Genomic DNA, 11,251 nt, shown 5'->3' on the forward strand with positions numbered 1-11,251 from the left:
ACAGGGCACAGGAACCAAGTGCTCTCAAGAAGCAGCACTTTGACCTTCAGGGAAGGCAAAGAGCCTCCATTTGGATAGAATAAAGGAGCTAGGTCGGTACAGCCTTGTGGGTGGTAAGGTTGGGGGACAATGTGTGTGCCTAGGTGAAGAAGGATTATGGCTTTGTTTAGGACGTGCCCAGAGTAGCCAGCAAGTGCACCCTGCAGGGAGAAGGGTATCTCCCTTGCTTCTGCCCCACTCTGAGCTGTGGGAATCAACACTCCAGGCTGTACGACACAGCCCCACCGAGGGCACAGGTGGACAGGACACCTGGTGGCCTCCCCGACTTCTCAGCATCCAGAGTTGACAGTATACTGCCTTAAAAGGAGGAATCAAAGGACGGAGCTGCAGCCCTGCGGTGAACAAGAAGCAGCAGCAGGCAAGGATGAGGTGGACAGAGAGGAAAGTGCCAGTGGGAGCTACCCCACCCTGCCTGTAGGCACTAAGCTACCTAGGTTTCTCAAGCATGGGGCTCTCTCTCTTTCTCCCTTTCCCCTAGACCCTTAATGTCTGCATGTGGGAAAATTATGGATGAACAAACAGGGAAAGAAAGAAAGAAAGAAAGAAAGAAAGAAAGAAAGAAAGAAAGAAAGAAAGAAAGAAAGAAGAAAGAAAGAAGAAAGAAGGAAGGATGAACATGTTGATTCCCATGCTCAGAAAGCTAAAAAAAGAGGGGCAACATGCATAAAGCTCACCACTCTGTACCACAAGCCTGGCTGGGCTCGCCCTGGACGGCCGCAGCAAGCTGCTCACTGGAGAAGGCCGAGCTGCTGACACAGAGCTCAGGATGTCAGAGCATGTCCGAGCCCAAGAGTAGGAGTGCAGATGACGGCGGAGGGGCTGTGCCTTTCACACATACACACACACACACACACACACACACACACACACACACACACACTGTGATGGACTGCGCTCACAAACTATGAGATGAGCTAAATCTTCCCCCCCTCATGCTACCTTTGGCAGGGTCTTTTGACTCAGCCCCAGGAAAAGCAATGAATACAGAAACTAACTCAAAATTAGTGATGATTGACTGAAAATTGATTTCTTCCACGCACTGATGGATTTACAACTTCTGTCTTTAAAACTTTTTTTTTTTTTTTTTTTTTTTTTTTTTTTTTTTTTTTTTTTTTTTTTTTTGCCGGTGGGGGTAGAGGGCAAGACAGGGTCTCTTTGTGTGACAGCTCTGGCTGTTCTAGAACTCTCTTTGTAGACCAGGCTGGCTTTGAGCTAAGAGAGATCCGCCTGCCTCTGTCTCCTAGTGCTGGGATTAAGGGAGAGCACCACTACTCCTGCCGGTCTTAAGAACTTTAACAAAGAAGTTTTCTTTAAGAAGAACAGTTATCTAGACACACTGAAGCCAAATTTCAGAAGCATCCCTTTATTCTGATTAGAGCATTAAAGATAATAAAAATATTATTTTTGATACATATTCACATCTTTAGACCAGTTTGTTCTATCTACCTATAATACAGGCACACCTGTATATGAGCTGTTCCTCTTCTGAAGAGAGATTTGGGGCCTTTCTTCTGTGTGGTCTTCCTATATTAAATGTTTTCACAGGATGGCCTGAGATCTTCAAACTTTCATTTGGAATTCAATTTGAAACCATTGGCGTCTTTGGCCTTTCTTCTATGGAAATTTGTTTATTTGTTGCACAGGATTTGAACCGAGAGCCCACGTGTCAACCACATGTTCTATACTGAAGCACACCTAGAAGCTAAAATGTTTAAGAAAATGCTCCCCACGCAGGCACAGAGTACCTAGTGACTCAGACTGCGTTGTGCCACGTGGAGGACAGGCTCCACGGCAGAGTATATAAACGTTTCGGCTTAAATACCCACACAGGAACATATTCACACTGCCTCCCTTCAACAGGATCTTCGCAAGACAAAAGTTGCCAAGTAAGTTACCTCTACTATGTGTTTAAGTGTTTTGCCGAATTTAGATGTTACAAAAGCTTAACCTTTCTCAATTTCACACTCTTCCAGTAAAATCAAATTGGTTAAATTCGGAGTGCTATCCAAAGATTCAGAACATTCCAAAGCCCACTTAACAGAGCTTCAAGACGAAGGCTTGTGTAGTGTCCTAGGCTCGTGTGCGGCTCTTTTACATTTTATTTCACGCTTTCTTCACTTCAGTAGAGAGATAAATTTGTTATTTCCTTATTTGCAAGTCTTTCTTTGAATAAATTTAATTCCCTGGAAGTGTCAAAAATTCTAAAAGAAGATTGTGTGTGTGCGCGCATGTGTGTTACAGGCACAGATTCTCAGGATTAAAGATTTACACATGATCTAGAAAAAAACCCTCTCCCAAATTTAGAGGACTTACTTACAAGACTTTTATATCATTACTGAATGCATTGTTAACTAAAACACAATTCCCTAAAGGTTTGTGTGGTTTTGGTGTCTGATCAGCATCGGCCAGCAAGCAGAGGAAGTCCATCTCCCCTGCCGAAAGACTTTTGTGTCCACGTCAACTTCCAAACACTCAATTTTAAAAGATTAATTTTTTCAAAACTTAATTTTTGTTACTGTACAAAAAGCACACCCAACCCCCAACCTTTAGCTGTCTTCACCCAACCCCACCTCCACCGGAGAGCTGTACATGGTGTTCAGGGATGGAGTGACCAGGGGCCTTTGCTCCACACCTTGCCCATAGGCTCAGCACCCACATTCACACATATTTGGCTCATGAGTTGGGGTAGAAATGGGGTGCACGGTACATAGCAGACCCTGCCCAGTCGATATAGATGGCAAGACCAAACTTGCACTTAACACTCATGGGTGCCAAGGGGTTATAAAGGTCGGAGACAATCTGATGACCAAACCAGGAGAGTGCTACCCAGGCGGTAAGACCTGTTACTATGGAAACGATGCCTCCAGTCATGGCTGAAAGGACCTTCTTCACCTTGTCATCCCCTCACAGCACGTGCCCTTCATGCCCATCATGGTGACAAACATGGCCAGGAAGCCCAACACCAGGGACACCACCGTTAGGGATCGAGTGGCCTGCAAGGTGGCTTGCAGAATGAGCACTGAGTCCTAGGTTTTGCAGGTCCTCAAACCAGTACTCTCCATGATGCACTCTGTCCTACATGACCTGGGCTGTGATGATGTCACCCGCATCTGAGCTTCTCTGCTCCTTTGGGATGGCAGTGCTCACCATCAGGTCCACCCAGCCAAGCACGGCCACCCAAAAGCCCAGCAGCCTAGGCCCAAACTGGCCATTTCCATCTCAAAAGATGGCAACCTGACGTAAAACAAAATCTGGGAAGCTATAGAAGAAAATCTGGATTGAGATTTAAGTCAACCACAGCGGAGTGGGGGGAATATTGGTTGGATAACTCCATATCTTAACTGAAGTAAACACAAATTATTCCCTCTGGTGGAGTGCCATTCTCATGAGTTCCAGACAAAAGCAATCCTGGAAGGCTCAGAAACTACCTAGGGAAGTGGAAGGCTCTTAGGTCGTGGCCTCCAGAAAGTATAGGGGGAGGCATGCCTCAACCCCAGGCTGCAGCGTGCGGCAGACCGAGCTGAGTGGTGAATTACCAGGTGCACAGTTTAGTGTGTATGTATGTTAATATCTCTATATATGTGACACATACATGTGGTTGCCTAAGGCACAACAGGGCATCAGAGCCCTGGAGCAGGAGAGGTAGGTGGTGTGAGCTGCCCAGCGTGGGTGCTGGGAACTGTACTCCGGTTCTCTGCAAAAGCAGCACGTATTCTTAACTGCTACACTATCTCCCTGGGCCTGCAGCACGACATTTTGTAGTCTACTCTGACGCTTGGAATCCTTGATCCTGATCACTGTTATTTGATGGGCAGACTAACACAACTTTTTAAAATCTAATTATGCAATGTGCATGAACCAAAACCAAAGCCAAATGTACCTTCTGTCGTTTTCTTAGTGAGACTATTTCTTCTAAGACAATTCTGTGCCTTGTCAGGCTGGTGTCCGGATACATAGCATCACTTTAAAGCCAAGAACTTGGGTGTGGCTCAGCGGTAGAGCGCTTGCCTAGCATGCATGAGGTCACGGTTCGATGCGGGGTCCCACCAAAAATCAGGAACAGAAAACAAAAGCCACTCCATCTCCAATACTGACCTTTTCACTGAATCTGTAACAGCATCTACAGTAAGGTCAGCAGATTCACCCCCAGCAGAGTGAACTTCCAAACGCTTGACTTGGAAAAATATGTGAAATTCATGAAAAAAAAAATCCAATTATCTTCTGCTTGGAGGGTTTGGTGAGACCATTAAGTGTTGGCATCATTTATCTGTTTGCAAATTCCCTTCTGTCAAGCAACACAAGCCTTCTTTGTTTTGTTTTTACAAATGCAACTGGGAAAGCTGAGAATTGCAAACAGTAAAATTAAATTAGACGACCAGTTATCAGGCCTAAATGAAAATCTTGCTACTTAAATGCATCTCCTGCCGCCCATATCACACTGGCAATTTACAGGGTTCTCTTAAAGAAACACAAGCTCATGATGCAGATATTGAGGCCTAGACAGCGACTCGGAGCTGCTGGGCTCCAGGTGGTCAGCAATTTGATTCTTATAAACCCTGGCACGCAGTCTGTGTGCATCACGTTAATCACCGACTGTCTTGAGGGATAAAAATGTGCAGCTTGTTTTTCCTGCAGCAAACGTTTTGGTGTTTCACTCATTTCAAGGTTTAAAAACAAACAAACAAACAAACAAAAAACACCAGCAAGCAACATAGGAGCGCGCTTCTAAACTTAAACACACGAGAAAGCCACGGCAGATGCCATGTCAGCCTGGCCTGGCCTGTGTCAGACTTGCCTGGCCTCCCGCTCTCATAGACAAGCCCCTGCAACATCCTGACCTCCCCAGCTGGGTCCTGGTGCTGTGTGTACAGCATAGCAAGGGAGGGGTTCCACTGTACCAAACACCCAGCAGGACAGTGACATGGTAGAAGGGGCCATGACAGCAAGACAGGGAGGAGAACAGCCACCTGCATACTGAGCGCCTGCGAGACTTTAAAGGACTGCCATGTTGTCCTTAGAAGAAAGACGTCTGCTAAACCACATTTGGGACGGGCAGGAAATAGATAAAGCAAGTTATTCGCAACTCAGAGCTAAGCCACCAAATGAGAAGCTTTTTTCATATTTAGATTACTGAATTTTAGTCCTCTTTTAGCACGTATATTTTAATTTGTACATCTTAAATGTGATCTTAAAAGACTTGTTTCGTTTTTAATTACGTGTTTGTGTGTGCGCGTGTGTGACTAGGCATGGCCTCTGTGGGACCAGAGAGAACACCAGGGCCCCTTTTCTGTCAGTCTCCACCTATTCTTTTGAGGCAGGGTCTCTCTTAGAGCATGCCGCTTGAGTTTTCTCAGTCAGGCTGGGAGCCAGCGAGCTCCCGTGACTTTGCTGTCTCCGGCCTCTCGGAGCTGAGGTTACAGGTGTGGGCAGAAGGCTTGTTCTGTGGGTCCCACTTTGCCGTACTCATTGTTACTCAGCAAGTGCTCCCCACCACTGAGACATCCTCCCAGTCTCCGTCTGCCCCCCCCCCCCCGTCTTTTCTTAAGGCACCAGTGACAATAACTGAGGCAGACAGTCTGTGTGGCCTGGCTGTCCCCATTCCCGTCACACCTGCAGGGAGAAGGGCTCCCTGAGGATGAGCGGCCCGGTTTTGGTGTAATGGCATAGGTCTCATGTAGCTCCTGCTGGTCTCAGACTCGCTAGGATGTGGGTGACCTTGAACTTCTGATCCTCCTGCCCATATTTCACACGCACTGGGATTAGAGTGTGCGCAATTACACCCAGTCTATGTGGTCCTGGGGAGTTCATGTTTACATAAGCTTTCTATAACAGAGCTACAAGGCTGTGTCAGGAAAGCATCTCTTAAATCACCTTCTGAAAATCTACTTCCTTGGAGTTGCCTGGTTTTAAGAGCTCTTTGTAAGGATCCTTTGGGGGAAACCACACTATTTCGTACAATGGTTGTCTCTGATTATTCTCTTATTAGAAATGTAGGTTGCTAATAATGTTCAATTTAATCAGTGATCTGGAGGGATGCTAAGCTTGTACAGAAATATTGGTTTATACATTGGGTTGTTTTCCTGGGTTAGATTACCTTGGGAGGAAATTACTTTAACCCAGCACAAACATGTTAAAAGCTCCTGATACACCTCCTCCATTGCTTTCCTGAAAGATTGAAACGGTAGTCTTTGCTCCCGTTGGTACCCACAGCTGTTCTGCACACCTTTGTGTGGGAGCATCCGCTGGATGCAAGAGGCAGGGAACATGGTGCTGGATGCAAGAGGCAGGGAACACAGTACTGGATGCAAGAGGCAGGGAACACGGTGCTGGATGCAAGAGGCAGGAAACATGGTGCTGGATGCAAGAGGCAGGGAAGACAGAGGTCTCTGCTTGGGAGGGGAGAGGAAGGCCTCAAGATCATGTCTCCACCTCAGACATGGAGCTGGCTCTGTGTGTCTCAGACTGGAATCCTTCTTACCATAAACACATCCGCATACATGTGTACACACACATATGTGCACATCAGCATACTCTGTGCATGACAAAAACACACCCGGGGAAGAATCTATTTGCTCCAGTGTCTACCCGCATTTATAAATAACCCTGTCCCCTCCTGTATCATCCATCTCGCTTACAGCTTTACAGGGTGGCCTTATTAAATTGCTATTTTGGTATTCATAGCATGTATTTTATTATGCTGCAGCAGTAGCACCTTGGGGGAACGCAGCCCCATAAATAAAATATTCACCTATCACTGCAGCCAAGGTTCTCCTGCTACCTCTCCTTATGCTTTGGTTTTTATTAGAACCAAAGCATTCAGTGAGTAAAGGCTGACCTCAGAATTGCCACAAACCTTGCTGGGAGCCCACCGGAGTAAAATCAACTATAGAACAAGAGACCTAAGAACTTCTGGCTCCACCTGGAACTGATTTAATATCGCCCATGAGTGGAGCATCCACCTGTCCTCTCAGTGCCTCCCTTTAAAGGGTTTTGAGGCATTGCTACTGCCAAGGTTCTGCCCTTGTGTCCCAGGCACACTTGCCCCACAACAGGATTTGTGCTTTGACAGTAAGCAAACTTCAGGCGGGTGTTACCATCCCTAGGCAGATGGTCCCAGGCTGTATAAGAGAGCTAGCTAAGCATGAGCCAGGGAGAGCTAATGAGCAGTATTCCTCCATAGTTTGTTTCAGACTTCGGCTTGGGGTCCTGCCTTGATCGCTTTAACGATGGGCTGTCACGTTAATCCACTCCTCCCCAGAAAAGAAACTAGAGCAGTCTTCAAAGACCTGTTTCCAGGTAAAGCCACGTTCTGAGGTCCTGGGCCTAGGATGCCCACATACAACCTTGAAGGGGTCTAAGGAGGACCTTTACCCTAGTTACAGCAATGGACCCACCTTTGGCCGAGAGACCACTACAACTGGGCTTTGCCTGCCCTACCTCTGATCACCCGGCCCCTGTGCGTCCACAGACTCCTTCTGGAGAAGACTGAAACTCAAGCAAAGTAAGTGACTGACTCAAACCAGAGAGACAGAAAATTCCAGAAGCAGATGTAGAGCACTGAAAGCCCTCACTGCAGTCGTCCCAGAAGTCGATACTGGAAGTCTGCAAGTCTGGCTCTGGGCGGTCATTTTGTGGCTCCACATGGAGCTGGTGTCCAATCAGCCATGAGAGGGGTGGATGTCCCCACTAGTCACACTGCATCCTGGAGAACTAGGACAGAAACGGTGGCCCACACAGGTTCCAGTCAGACCCCCTATTTTCAGCTCTTTCACCTGACAAGCTCTTCAGCAACTCCCAAGCCCATTATCCCATTTGTAAGACCCGCAGGGCATGCAAGGGCCGTGACTGCCAGAGAGAAGATGTGGAAGGTTGGGATTTCGAGTATGACCTTGAGGGGACACTCAGAAGCGCTCTGGGAAATGCGATGCTCCAGTAGAATGACATATTAGTAGCTCTTTGGGACGATTGAGCTCTATGATGGCTACAGTGTGCGGAAAGCGCCTAGTACTTGGTACCCAGTGTTCATGAAAGTGGCAGCCATTGGTGTTGCCGTCCTTCCCCCGTCCTTTGCCATCCATGCATCCCATTGTTTCTACTCAAGCTGCCTGTCCTGATCCTATCCCTCCCTGAGTGTGACCCTCCTGTTCTCTTGGAACTCTTCTGAGCCCCTTCCTTGGGAGTGGCCACTCATACCAACTGGCAACAGGGCATGCCTTTGACTGAGACCTGCTTCACTTCAGACTTTCAGAGCCAAACACCGGCGATTTCACCCAAGAGCAGTCATCCAGGGTGAAGTTGGCAGCTAAAACAGTTAACTCTTGATTGATTAATCTAATCAGGACTCTGCCGGCTCATAAATTGTTCAGGCATGCCGTTAACTCAAAAGACCTCTCCTTGGCTAATTGCTTAAGTGATTTTTAAAATTGTTTTAATGAGCCATCCTGAAATTGGATCTGTGCTATTTTTTTTATCAACAAGAGAAAGGCATATGAATATTTTGGTGGGAAAAAAGTCACTTACGTTCTGATCTGGACTTTGTGAGATAAAAAATAGACGTGGAAGTCATTTTGCCTGCCACACTGAACATGCGGTTTCTTGTTGTTGTTTGTTTTTTTTTTTTCATTCCATATATTCTGCCTTTAGATGTCACCTGGATATGATGGCTCAGTAGCCTATGAGCCTGTGTGAGCTCGGGCTCTTATCGTACACAAACTCTAACAGCTACGAAATGTCACGAATTGTTTACAGGAACCACATCTGCCTCACAGGTGTGTGATACTTGCTCTCTCAGTGGTTTCATGATGTCACCCCACTCATGGGTACCTGAACCTCCCTTTTAATAACTCGTGTCTGTCAGAAGGATCTAGGGGGAATCAGAGGTGATTTTATGAGCAAATATGCCCATGAACGTGAGAGAAATGAGAACAAGGTGGGTGGTGGTTCTGCAGTTGCCTCCTGGTCACTCCAGGGCCTCAGAAGACTGTAAGTCGGAAATGGGAGGTAGGAGAGAGGACAATGCCACAAAAGACAGTTCCAGTGAGAAATCAGAAACAAATAAGAGACCAAAGGAAGTGTCCAGACAAAGTGAGAGTCACAAAAGATGACAAGGAATCTAGAAGTTAGAAACTGACCACTTCAAAGAGAAAGAACCGCCAACACAGAGGAAATCAGGAATCAGGAGACGTGGGGGTTAAACTTGATAATTCATTTGATTCGACGGACAGACAACTAAGCAGTCAGTAAAGTTGGGTGTTCCTGTGACAAGTCCTCAGAGGTCTGACCTAATGAATGGATCCGAAATTCTTATGAATCAGTAGGAGGTGGCAGACTTGTGGAAGTGGGGGCACAGAGAAGACTCCCAAGAAGGGTCAACTAAGGAACAGGGGTAGCACATTCAGGACTTTTCCAAGGGGTCACAAAAACAACTTTCTGGAAAACTGCATGGGTGAATCATTATCCTAATAGGCCCCCAAGATGTAACACACAGAGATCCGAGCTAAAAGAAAAGGTATCAGGTCAACAAGCACAGCAGACGGCTCGGCTTTGGTCAAGCAGCTACACTGACTCTGTGGCTTTCACTGATCCCCTAGGGGTGAGATGGCTGTGCCACTGGAGGAAGCAGGTCACTGGTAGCTTGTCCTTGGGGGTTGTACCTAGTTGCTATGGCCTCTTCTTATTTTGGCTTCATTGTTTCCTGTTCACCATTATGTATGCTGTTCTTGCAAGCAATGTTGTGATCTGTTCTGTTCTCCCGTTTCTTGTCTGCAGTGATTTGACTGTTCCACTCGGCTACCTGTCCACCATGTTGTGTGCTCCTCCACTCTACTTCCTGTCCGCCACGCTGTGAGTTCTCCACTCTTCTTCCTGTTTCCCTGAGTGTGAACAGCCTCCTCTTCCACTCACTTCTGCTACCATGATGTTCCACCTAAATGCACAGGGCTGAGTAACGATGGACTGAGCCCTCTGAAACACGGGCCAGAATAAAGCTTACCTCCTTTTAAATTGTCCGTTAGGGTATTTTAGGCACAAGCAACCAAAAACAACTAAGACAGGTGATAAGCACAAAATAGGAGGGAAATAAAAATTGTAAGTAAAAGAAAATTTTGTCCAAGAGGGAAAAATTAGGGAGAGAAGAGGAGGGAGAAGAATAAAGTTCCTTGGGAATTTTATAGGCAAAGCTGCATTAATATTCCACCTGTGCTTTTAACAGTGAGCCATAGTGAACAGTCCAGCACCTCTCTGCTCTCGCTCTATGAGCTCTCTCTTGTTCAAAACACTTGTTAGACAGCAGCGCCACTGACCTGAACTTGACTCACTTCCACACCCTGGTAGTGCTGCATGACTTCAGTGATTAGCTCTTGAGCTTTGGGGAACATCACTACCTTCTAGATCCTTCCATAGAAGCTGATGAATTCAGCCCTCTGATCTCGAACTTCCTGGTTGTTTGTAAAGTATTTACTGTAAGATACCGGTGGGGCAGGTTTGGTGAGAAGTCTCCAGAAGAACCTCCCTGAAGATCAGGGAGAGTGGAACTGGCTGCCACAGGCCTGGCCAGAGTCCTGGTCTCTTGTCAGGCTGTTTGTCCTTGGGGATGTTTAGATGTCCTTTTTTTTCTGCCTCTTTTACTGTCCTTTCTCCCCTCTTTCCTTACCATTCAGCTCCTCATTTTCTCCCTACTTGGTATACGTCTCCCACAGTCATTACCTCTGCGTATCCATGACCAGAATATTTGAGAGAATAAAAGGTGGGAAGGTTTTTTTGACTCGTGGTTTTGGGGGGATCACAATGAAGGCTACTGTGTGTAAATGGAGCAAAGCTGTTTTAAATTTCCATGCTCTAAACTGTAATTATTTGAGAACTGCTTTTGTGCTTGATAGGAGAGAGCATCTCGTTTCGTTTATCGTTATTTGAGTATATAATTGGCTCGTCATCACGTGCTGAAAGCAGCCATTCTCCCTTCTCTCTCTGCAGCAAGTAACAAATAACTTCTCTAAATAAATCCCCTGCCCAGCCTATTCTTGTCCTAACATCGAAGCCTGGCTTAGTAAGAAGGTCTTGGCATCTTGTGAGGCCAGTCTTGGCATGGCGTTTCCTTGGATACCTGGAAATTGTATTTCCCCATGAATTTTACAGTCAGTTCATCAATTTTCACATGAATGTACACCTGTAGGGGATATGCAGGGACTCTGAC

At 46.5% G+C, this 11,251-nt stretch overlaps 1 pseudogene; it reads right to left on the minus strand.

Annotated features, from left to right (window-relative positions):
* Positions 1–2,733: 2,733 nt before the first annotated feature.
* On the minus strand, positions 2,734–8,138 carry LOC126504545 (claudin-7-like; annotated as a pseudogene).
* Positions 8,139–11,251: the final 3,113 nt, after the last annotated feature.

The sequence above is a fragment of the Alexandromys fortis genome, unplaced genomic scaffold (assembly GCF_014885135.2).
Source record: "Alexandromys fortis isolate MF-2015 unplaced genomic scaffold, M_Fortis_MF-2015_v1.1 scaffold_12, whole genome shotgun sequence".
In the NCBI taxonomy this organism is placed as follows: domain Eukaryota; kingdom Metazoa; phylum Chordata; class Mammalia; order Rodentia; family Cricetidae; genus Alexandromys; species Alexandromys fortis.